Below are 11,619 nucleotides of genomic sequence, written 5' to 3'. Positions count from 1 at the left end.
AAAATTTTATCTTTCTCGTCGTCATCCCATTTTAGCAATGTCATCTTATGCTAGTTTGATTCTTTGGAATGTTTTATGTTGGAATGTGTGTGGGTTAATGTAACGACCCGAACCTGATAAGATTCGATGTCTCTGTGCTTATCATGCTAGTCCCTGGATCGACTCGCTAGCACACATAGTACATAGGAATATCAAAGTAACAAGTGCATCATTTACTAAAACGTATGATCCAGAAATTATAATGTATTACAAAGTGAATAGCACATAGCTAGCTTTATTCAATAATACCAGCGGAAAGGTAGCATAATAAACGATGAGTCCATCAATGCCCACTGGAGAACATGTTGAGTGAAGACTCGCGACCCTACTGTATCTCACTGATCACCTGAATATCCTGCAACATGATAAGTTGCAGCCACAAAGGGTCAATACATTGAATGTATTGGCAAATCACACAATATGATATAGCAAACCTACATCCACAAAACAATGTATGACAAACAAAACACACAAGTTAGTTTGGAGAAGAATGTCTTCACCTACCTCCACTACCTGAACTCACAACCCTCTCTAATTTACTCGCCCAAGATAACCCAAAGATTCTAAATAAACATGACAGGAACTTCAGAAGTATCTCTCAAGTGCGCTTTGTCAATGGCGCATTCTCTAGGAACCATAGAGCGCTCTGCCAAGGACGCATTCACCTGATTTAAGTTCTGATAACTATACCTCGCCTCAAGTGCGCTCTGTCAATGGCGCATTCTCTAGGGACAATAGAGCGCTCTGCCAGTGACGCATTCACCTGGTTAATAATCCCGAGCCTACGGTTATAAACACTCGCCAATTTCATGGATCACTCGACACATGCCCACGTCTATCATAGCAAGTTGATCACACCATCACATAACACAATCAATACCAAAACATGACAACACAGGATACATATATCAAACCAAACATATATCATAGCATAAAACCACACATGCATAGCAGAATATAGGATGAGCAAAATCAAAAGTGCAAACTTGCCTTGAGCGGTGTTTTAGTACTCTAACGCATAATTCTGATCCGCTTCACACTCCGGACAATCTATACGATAACGAAGGCACCGATAAATAAATCGTACTCACATAACACCACATTAAAGTCAACATCAAGGAATTCAAATAAAAATTTAATTAACAGAACATATCAGTAGGTATCTATTATCTACATGCTAGTAGGATCACAATGCATATTTAGATCAACGGTTTGAAAGATATGGCCTCCGGAAGTTTGAAATCAAATTTAAACAAATTCGAATTTGAACTGTTAAAAAATGTAAAATTTTGGTTCTACAATATTCTCCTGGTCACTATGAGTACACAGGAAAAAGAATCGATGAATTTGGACATACGGGTCTCAAGATATACCTAAACGAACATTTGATATGGAATCTGCCAAAATAAATTGTGCTAAAACAGATTTCTGGCAGAACTGCTGCGGCAGCTGTGGATGTGCCACGTGGCGAGACGGGATTGGCTGGAGCGTGTTCGCTGTGATGGCTAAACAGCGTACGGCCACTAAATAGCGCATGCCTATTCGAGAGAGAAAAAACAGAACATGATTTAATCTGGACCGTTAGAGAGAGAGATCGGGCGGTTGAGAATTGCTCACCGGAGGACAGAGGAGGGATTGTCGCCGGACTTGAAGAAGACGGCGCCGGCACCTCGGGCGGCGATGGTGGCGCCTGCTCCGGTGGTCTCCGAACTCCGTATGGTGGAGTACGAGACGCGTAGCTTTTCTGCAGTCTCGAAGACGTCCACAACGGCGTCGGTGGCAAGCGGGGACGATGGAAGATGGTGGCTGGAGTCGCGGCAGCGGTGTTCGTCGGGGCGAGGTCGAAGCACTCGGCTGGGTGGTTCCCTGTGTGATATAGATGGTAAGGGCGATAGAGGATATCTAGGGGAATACAACAGGAGCAAGAGGAGGTGTTGGGACCCACTGGCGCGACGGATACGACCTGCGAAAAGCATCAGACGGCGGCGAACTCCGGCGAGATCCAGCAGCGAGTTCTAGGGCACGGGAGAGCTCAAATTTGCCAAAAAAAATCGGGCGAGGGGAAAGTGGTGAGTATATATACGGAGAAGATCGTGCAGAAGGGCGAAGATTCGGCTCGAATCCAGAAGGGATCGGATCGGCGCTGTGTCCAGGAAGAACACGGCTAGACGAGAGAGATGACAGGCGGGGCCAGGTGGTCAGTGGCAGAGAGCAGCGCTGCGGATCGGGCGCGGGTGCTGCGTACCGCTTCGGTAGGCTAGGTGGGCAGCGGCGGCGTCGGGTTGGTGGGCCGCGGGCCAAAGTGGCATCGGCTGTGCTGCACTGCGTTCCCCTTTTTTAATAAAAACAACAGCAGCAAAAAATAAAATAAAATAAAACAACATAATAAATCTAAAAAAAATATACACACACACATTAAAAATAACACTACTGAAATAAACTACAGGAACACTAGTTCCTATTCTAATGAAATTTTGAAAATTCATTTTTATGCAATAGGACACACAAACAGCAATAAAATACTAAAATAAAATATTTTGGAGATTATGAAAAATATCAGAACATATCAAATGAACAGTAAATAATACTCTGGACGTTATGAACATTTTTAAAATAGTGGAGAAGTCATGTTATCTCCACTCCAATAAATTGCTTTGAGTTGCAATAATGAATTGAATATTCAAAAAAATTCAAATATGCATAGAAATCACGATGAGAAATAATGATCCTATTAACATACCAAATTTGAAAATTTGGGATGTTACAGTTAAACTCTAAGGCAAAGTGGTCGATGCTTAGGAATACAATTGAAGAGAGTGGGGCATCTACCATGTGTTTTCAAGAAACAAAAAAGAATCCTTTTTATTTCTCTACTATTTGTAAGTTTGGTCCTCAAAGATTTCATCATTTTGCATGTGTCCCTTTTGTTGGTGCGTCGGGTGGTCTTCTTGTTGAAAGTGCAAGCATGCCCTTACATCATGTTCTGATGTTGATGACAATATACATGTAGGGGACTAACTATGTTCGCCAAGTGAATCTCAGGTGTTAGTCCCCGGTTCATCAAATGTGTGTGGATCGCGAACATACGGAGTTGATTTTACTCAAGGAAGAAGTATCAAAATGGTTACATATTTGTTTTCTTGAGTATAGGATCCGGCACTATTAAGAGGGGATCGGTAGGGTTAGTAAAAGACTTGCTCATGTCACAAAACTCCTTCTTTAGATCTATCACTATATGGTCTTGCTTGTTCTGTCTCTGGCCTTGCCGGATGTCCGGGCTGCCTACCGGATGTCTGGGCTGCACGCCGGATATCCAGCCCGCACGCGGATATCCGGACCTTGCTATCCAGAGAACATCTTGTGATGGTGTCGTCTTCCAGATGTCCGGCCCTCCATGCCAGACGTCCGGGCTCCCCTTGCTCCCCGTATCTCCGAGCTTCCTTGCCGGATGTCCGGCTTGTGCTATCCAGGGGTTGTTCGACGAGGTGAACTTGCCGGATGTCCAGCCATATGCCGGATGTCCAGCCATATGCCGGATGTCCGGGCTTTGCCCCGGATATCCGGTCCCATTGTTCTGTCCTCTGCTTTCTGCCTCACTCCACACATACTACGCTAGGCTGGATGTCCGGCCCCTGTCCCGGATGTCTGGCCTACCCTGTCACTTACACTACAACGGCCATATTTGCTCTCACACTATATATAGTCCTCTTCCCCCACGGGAGAGGGCTGACCATTCACTTTGAGCAAACCCTAGAACACATTTCACTCTCGCTCTCTCTCTCACTCTTCCACCCCAAATCTTAGATCCCCAAAGGATTTGAGAGCATTTGAGAGAAGTTGTACATCCAAGTGATAGATCTACTCCTTCCCCTTCTTTGCAACAAAGGAATTCGTGATTTGAGAAAGTCTTGAGCTTTTCCCCATCGTTCTTGTTACTCTTGGAGGTTGGAGACTCCTAGGCGGTAGGAGTCTTTCGGAGAGGAATCGACCATTGTGATTACCCCCGGAAAGTTTGTGAGGGTTTGGAGATCACCACAAGGTCTACCACTACTGGTTGAGAAACGCCTTCGTGGTGTTGTCTCAAAGAGAGAATAGGGTGAGCCTTCGTGGTGTTGGTGTGCCTTCGTGGTAACATCCACCTCTCTAACGGTGACTAGCTTCCCTCCAAGGAAGTGAACATCGGCATACATCCTCATCTCTCGAAGTTGCGGTTATCCCTAACCCTAACTTCCTACTTGTGGTTACTTGTCTCTTAGGACTTACTTATATCTTATTGTGTTTGCTTACTTACATATTGGTGTTACTTGTTTACCTTGCTTAGCCCTTAGCTTAATACTTGCAATTGTTAGGCTCACTTTCATATTCTGCATTATTGCCTAAAATTGCTAAGTAATAATTAAAATTTGTAATTGTACCTATTCACCCCCCTCTAGGTCCATCTCGATCCTTTTAATTGGTATCAGAGCCTCGTGCTCTATTCTTGTGGCTTAACCGCCCTAGAGCGAGATGAACCCCGATGGGACTCCCCTTGTTGCGGATCCGAAGAGTACGGGCGCGGTTTCCATGGAAGTCAAGTCCTTCACTTCTGAGGATCTGGAACGGGCACTTGCTAAGCAAAAGGAGGAGAATGATGCTTCTCTTGAGGCCTTGGTCCAAATGAGACTAGCCACACTAACCACGATGCTTGCACCACTTTCTGGCGGTGCGGCCTCGAGGCCAGTTGTGCCTACTCCTTCACTTGGTCAACAACCTCCTAGTAATGAACACTCCATTGTTCCTTGGCTTTATGCAAGACCTTAAATAGAGAAACCAAAGTATAACCCTCAAGGCAAACCTCCTTTACTTGATGACACTACCGATTTTGCTTTGTGGAGAGTTGCTATGCAGGATCATCTTCGATATGCAAATGATGAGATGTTGGAAATCTTGGAGTATGGCTACCAAGCTGTTGACCCGAAGAATCTTACTCCATGAGAGGTATATGACAAGAATCTCAATGACACAACAACCATGTGCATAAGGAGAGGTATGACTGACAAGCAAAGGAGACCATACATACATATCACAAGTGCCAAGGAATTCTGGGATAGCATTGTGAGGACCAAGACCGGTACCTCCACTCTCCGGCTTGCTCAATATGAAATTGCCAAGGGTCAATTGCAAAACTTTTGTATGGAGGAAGGTGAATGTCCCAAGCAACTCCTTGAGCGTCTCATGACTCTCACTGCTGACATCGAGTCTTGTGAGTGTGACAAGACACAAGATGGATTCAACTTGACTAAGCGATTTCTCGTGGACAAGTTGCTTCATGCTCTTGCTCCATATCATCATCAAATGGCGTGGGACATAAGACAACACCATGGCTTCAAGGAAATGACTCCGGATGACATCATGTCCACTTTCCAACTATTTGAAGAGTCAAAGGCAAATGCTACAAAACATCTTGCCATGCATGGTACCTCAACATCAAAAATCAATCTTGCATTGAAGGCCAAGCATGTATATGAAGAAGAGCAAAGTGAAGAAGAGGAAGATGATGAGGATGAAGATCGTGATGAGATTGACTCCGATGAGAGTCCTTCATATGAAGACATTGCTCTCTTTGTCAAGAAGTTTAGCGCGGGAAAATTTAAGGGAAGATTCCAGAAGAAGAAAGTGAGAAAATGCTACAACTGTGAAGAAACCAACCACTTCTCCAACGATTGCCCTTATGATAAGAGATAAGATAAACCAAGGTTTCCCAAGACCTTTCCCAAGAAGAAGTTGCCAAATCCTTTGAACTCCAAGCTCAAGAAGAGAGATGGGAAAGCAATGGTTGCTCATGAAGAATCTGATCCGGATGATGTTAGTGGTGTTGCCGGAGTAGCCCAAGATTCTCAAAACACTTTGAGACTAGTCAACAAGAGTGGTGATGTTTTCACCTACAACTACATGAAAGACTACAAGGGCAACGCTCACAAGTGCCTAATGGCAAAGGTCATGGTAGAAGATGGAGAGGATCAAAACTCTCCTGACAAGGTCAAGGTAACCCCACGATCAAACCCTCCTCCTTTCACTCCTTCTACTCCTAGTGATGAGTATCTTGATGCGGAGGATAATTATGATGATAATGATATAAATGACCCCATGTTTGCTAAATTAAATAAGGTCATGTGCTCCCTCAAAGGAAAGAAGCTCACTATGTTTCATATGCTTATGGAGATGGTGGGTAAGCACACTATCACCATTAAGGAACTCGAAACTCTCGTAACCGAGGAAAAGGAAAAAATATGAAATCCTTGAGCGGAAAGTCCAATATGAGGAAGCACGAAATGATGATATGCTTGAAAATTGGTGCAAACATTGATGTTCATGCTAAAGAGATTGCCTCATTGAAAAAGGCTAAGCACTCTTGCGAAGAGTTGATGAATGATAAAAGTAAGCTTGTGAAGTCTCATGCAACTCTCTATAAGGATTGTGAGCTTCTATCCGTGTCTCTCAAGACGAAGGAAGAAGAGATCACCCTTCTTACAAAGAGTTTTGAGACGCTCAAGCTTACTTATCTTGAAACTCTAGCCAAGGCTTACTCTTCTCCTATTATCAATGTTGATGCTTGTGCTACTAACTCTAGTAGTGACCTAGCATCTATTCTTGAGGAGAATCACTTTCTCAAGGCTCAAATCGAGAAAGGTCTCATGACATGTGCTCAAGGACAAAAGAACATTAATGAGGTATTGAGCCAACACAATGAGGTGTTTGCCAAAGTGGGGCTCGGGTTTGACCCAAGCACAAGCAAGAAGAAGAAGTCTTCCCAAAAGTGCACCACCCCTCTAAAAGAAACATTTGTACGAGAAGGGCACAAGGAGAAAGGTAAGGTTGTTAGTGGGAAGCCCACAAGGGGCATGCCCACTCTCAACAAGCCACAAGAGTTCATGCCTCCATCCTATGTACTTCATAAGACTAAGGATGGAGAAGTTTATGCAAATGTTGTTGGTCCTCGAAATGCATTCCGGTTCTATGCTATTTCGGTCCCATTACAAAATGGGTGCCTCTAACCAAGTCATAATTGTGTGTAGGTTGCTTTCTCTGGTGGAGTAAAATGGGTGATCGATAGTGGATGTACCAATCATATGACCGGAGATAGAAAATTGCTCTACGATTTCATGGAAGCTATTCAACCATTTATGAGCATTATGTTTGGTGGAGGATCAAAAGGACAGGTACTCGGGTTGGGCAAGGTGGCTATCACAAATGACATGTCTCTTGCAAATGTCATGCTTGTTCAATCCCTTAAATATCATTTGCTTTCTGTTCGCCAATTGGCTTCTGTTGGTTATGATACACTCTTTGGACTAACGGATGTGAAAGTCTTTAAGAGAGATACTCTCGAAGTGGCATTTGTTGGAGAGTTGGATGGCAACCTTTGCACGGTTGATTTCTTGAAAGAGAGCACATTCCATGCAACTTGTCTAATGGCCAAGGCCGACAAGGGATGGCTATGGCATCGCCGGCTAGCCCATGTCGGCATGAGAAATCTTCAAGATCTCTTAAAGGGTAATCACATCCTTGGACTAACCAGTGTCTCTTTTGAGAAAGATCGTGTGTGTAATGCATGCATAGCCGGGAAGCAACATCAATCAAAGCACCCACCCAACAATCTCGTGTCTACTTCAAGGCCTTTGGAGCTCCTTCATGTGGATCTTTTTGGGCCTCCTTCATGGGATAGTCTTGGTGGGAAGAAGTATGGACTTGTCATTGTTGATGATTACTCAAGATATACATGGGTGTTTTTCCTCAAATCCAAGGACGAGACGAAGATCACCTTCATTGATTTTGCCAAGCAAGCACAACGCAAGTTTGACAAAGAAATCTTGGCAATAAGAAGTGATAATGGCTCTGAGTTCAAGAACTACACCTTGGAAGAATTTCTTAGTGATGAAGGGATTGAGCATCAATATTCAGCTCCATACACTCCTCAACAAAATGGTGTACCCGAAAGGAAGAACCGTACACTTGTGGAGATGGAAAGGTCCATGTTGGATGCATACAAGTCGCCACATAGTTTTTTTTGAATATTTCGTCACATAGTTTTTGGGCCGAGGCTGTCAACACTGCATGCCATGCATCAAACCGGCTCTTCCTCCGCACAATATTGGAAAAGACTCCATATGAGCTCCTAACTGGGAACAAGCCAAATGTCAAGTACTTTCGTGTATTTGGGTCCAAATGTTTCATCCTCAACAAAAGGGAACGGTTAGTAAAATTTCAATCCAAAACAATTAAGGGCATATTTGTTGGCTATGGATCAAACTCTCACGCATATAGAGTCTACAACAAATCCAATGGATGTGTTATGGACCATTAATGAGAAGAACAAGCTACATGATGCAAACATCAAGCAAGCCGAAGAGCTAAAGGACGTAAGAGCCCAACTGTCGGATGCCTTGAAGGAGAACAGAAAGTTGAAAGGCGACATATTTAGTATGTCCTTGGACCTAACTTTCATATGGTCCCCTGATGGAAAGTTTTACGAGATTTTTCCTTTAGGTGTATTAACTGGGCGGCCCGAGGGAGAAGTGTCCGGATTTCAAGGCGACTTGCTGCAGGAGCTGTCCAAAGTGCACGAGCGAGCTCAGAAAGCAATGAGGAACATGGCTAAGGCTTTATGGCCATCCGATTCCCCTCCAGGGATGATGGAGGAGCTTGCGAATTTATTCAAGGGAGCTCGTCTTTGTTTTGAGTTATGGAAGGCATCAGCATGTCGAGAAGGTTCACGAGAAGTCTGGGCCATGGTGAAAACATGGTATTCTGGACTTGATCCGAATCATATGGCCCGGGTCGGACCTCGGGGACCAGACGGACAAGAAATTCCGGTTACTTGGTGTACGACCAAGTAAAGACAGCCGCCAAATTTTCACAACAGCACTGTAAACTAGACAGCCTGATAGATGATATAGATAGAGAGTAGGCGTTTGATTCCATGTAACAATATACTTTATCATCAAACTTATCTCCGGCCGAAATTTAAAAGATTGTCATGGTAGACCTTCCGCTTCACCCTCCGAAAACCCAAGGGTTGGAGTGTTTCCGAATACTATACCTGTGGTAAACACTAAGTATGTTCAGAAACTAGGCAATCCAATCGTAGTCCTTGAACAGACAAACTGTATTCGGGGAGTTATGTTATATTACTTTTTAATGTAAGAAACATCTTCTAGAGAGAATAGTTCCGTTAAGGGTTCCTCTCCCTGGGTTAGCATGCATTCCTAAGCCGTCATGCGAAAGAATCACATGAGTTTTTGTACTTTGAGAGTTTTTATTGCAACGAAGGTAGTTCGTCGTTTGTCCGCCGACCAATTATTCTCTTAAGAACGCTAGCTTTCGGCTTCACCCGTCTGAGGTACATGTCCGGATGACCCAGTTGTAACAATCGCAGAGGTGCTCCCTTTATGCCCTAGCCGAACAAGCGGGGAGCCAGGCAACCCAGCTTGGCAAAAACTTAAGTCATAGAGGTGCATATAATGGCGAAGACAGGACGTATATGAGTAAACAACACATATATATGGTGAGCTTTATGCTCAAAATAATAATAAGCTTCTATCGAGAGAAGCCCCCAGTTATGGTGGGGTGTGTACATTTAAGGATGTATACCCCTCAAGTGTGCGGCTTACCCGAACACACGCTAGAAATCGTATAAAAATGAAAAAAGGAAAATTTTGAAAAGGAGAAAAAAGGGACACACAAAGGTGTATGTCCGGACTTAGGCGTAGAATCTTCGGAGCGGAGCAGCGTTCCATGGGTTCGGCTCTAAGCGATTATCCAATGCATTGCAAAGGCGATAGGCTCCTCCAGTGAGAACTTCATCTATAATGAAGGGACCCTCCCATTTGGGCTTGAGCTTATCCTTTTTCTTCTCTGGTAGGCGTAGAACGAGTTCGCCGACGTTATATGTCTTCGCCCGCACTTCTCTGCTTTGGTATCTTCGAGCCTGTTGTTGGTAAAACGCGGAACGGGCTTTTGCAACATCGCGCTCCTCCTCCATGCCATCTAAGTCGTCATGTCGATCGAGCTCGGCCTCTCTCTCCTCATACATGCGCACTCGAGGTGAGTCATGAATAATGTCGCAGGGCAAGACAGCCTCTGCGCCGTACACCATGAAGAATGGTGTGTATCCGGTCGTGCGGTTGGGCGTGGTTCGCAGCCCCCAGAGTACGGAGTCGAGCTCCTCGACCCAGTGTTTATCCGGTTCCTGTAGGGACCGCACTAGTCTGGGTTTGATGCCACTCATTATCAAGCCATTGGCCCATTCGACCTGGCCGTTTGTTTGAGGGTGATATACGGAGGCGTAATCGAGTTTGATACCTAGATTAGCACACAAAATTTTCACCTCGTCGGCTGTGAAATTAGAGCCGTTGTGAGTAATAATGCTATGTGGGATACCATAACGGTGTATGACACCAGAGATAAAATCTATCACCGGTCCGGCTTCAGCCGTTTTTACTGGTTTGGCCTCTATCCACTTAGTGAATTTATCCACCATAACTAGTAAATATTTCTTCTTATGGCTTCCCCCTTTAAGGGGTTCGACCATGTCCAGACCCCAGACCGCGAAAGGCCAAGTAATAGGGATTTTTCGTAGGGCAGTGGGCAACATATGGCTTTGATTGGCAAAAGGCTGGCATCCAACACGGCGCTATATGAGGTCATGTGCATCTGCTCGGGCCGTGGGCCAAAAGAAACCTGTAGTACTTTTCTTGTAGAGTTCTCCTTCATGAACTTTATAGGCTTTCGAACGTCGAACTATGCGACGGGCCTCATTCTGGTCATCAGGGAGCTCCCGCCTATTAAGATAGGCCAGGAAGGGTTCGGTCCATGGGGAAATTACCGCCATGATTATATGGGCGGAAGGTGTTGGTTCGGTTCCTGAGCCCCCGATGATATCCGAATCGTGTTCGGCATCCGAGGGTGTGATCGGCGCCGGACTGGTATTTCTGCTCTCGTCCTGCCATACCATGGATGGCTTGAAAAGCCTTTCCCCAAAGGTGTTAGGCGGGACGGGGTTGCGTTTAGCGCCCATTCGAGCAAGGATGTTCGCTGCTTGATTACTGTCTCGGGCCAGGTGTTGAAACTCGAGCCCCTCAAACCGAGCTGATATTTTGAGTACGGCGTTGCGGTAAGCCGCCATCTTTGGATCTTTTGCGTCGAATTCTCCATTTATTTGGGATATTGCGAGGTTCGAATCCCCACGCACCTCGAGGCGTTGTATACCCATAGAAACAACCATCCGGAGACCATGCAGAAGTGCCTCATATTCGGCTGCGTTATTGGAGTCCGTATACACGATTTGTAATACATAACGGTCTATGTCCCCTATAGCGGATGTTAGGATGACACCAGCCCCCAATCCGGCTAACATTTTAGAGCCGTCGAAGTACACCACTGTCGGATGTGGGGTTCTGGCAAACCCTTAAGGTTCGAACACTGGGGTGCGCGCGGAGTCTTTCCCTCCTACCGATCTACGCCCTATCTCGCTAAGATCTCGCGGACGAACTTGACGAACTTGCAACATAGAAAGACATGAGGTTTATACTGGTTCGGGCC

General features: G+C 45.0%; 1 long non-coding RNA gene across 2 annotated transcripts; it reads right to left on the bottom strand.

Moving 5' to 3' along the window:
• Positions 1 to 216: 216 nt before the first annotated feature.
• On the bottom strand, positions 217 to 2,238 carry LOC123124640 (uncharacterized). Of its 2 annotated transcripts, none has more exons than XR_006461175.1 (3): positions 1,985 to 2,238; positions 1,657 to 1,905; positions 217 to 394 (listed from the first exon to the last, which is right to left on the bottom strand). It is a non-coding gene; the product is annotated as an uncharacterized lncRNA (long non-coding RNA). The 2 variants fall into 2 exon arrangements; XR_006461176.1 differs by lacking the exon at positions 217 to 394 and adding an exon at positions 1,029 to 1,089.
• Positions 2,239 to 11,619: the final 9,381 nt, after the last annotated feature.

Source organism: Triticum aestivum, chromosome 5D (assembly GCF_018294505.1).
Source record: "Triticum aestivum cultivar Chinese Spring chromosome 5D, IWGSC CS RefSeq v2.1, whole genome shotgun sequence".
NCBI lineage: Eukaryota > Viridiplantae > Streptophyta > Magnoliopsida > Poales > Poaceae > Triticum > Triticum aestivum.
This window is presented reverse-complemented; position numbering and strand designations above follow the sequence as displayed.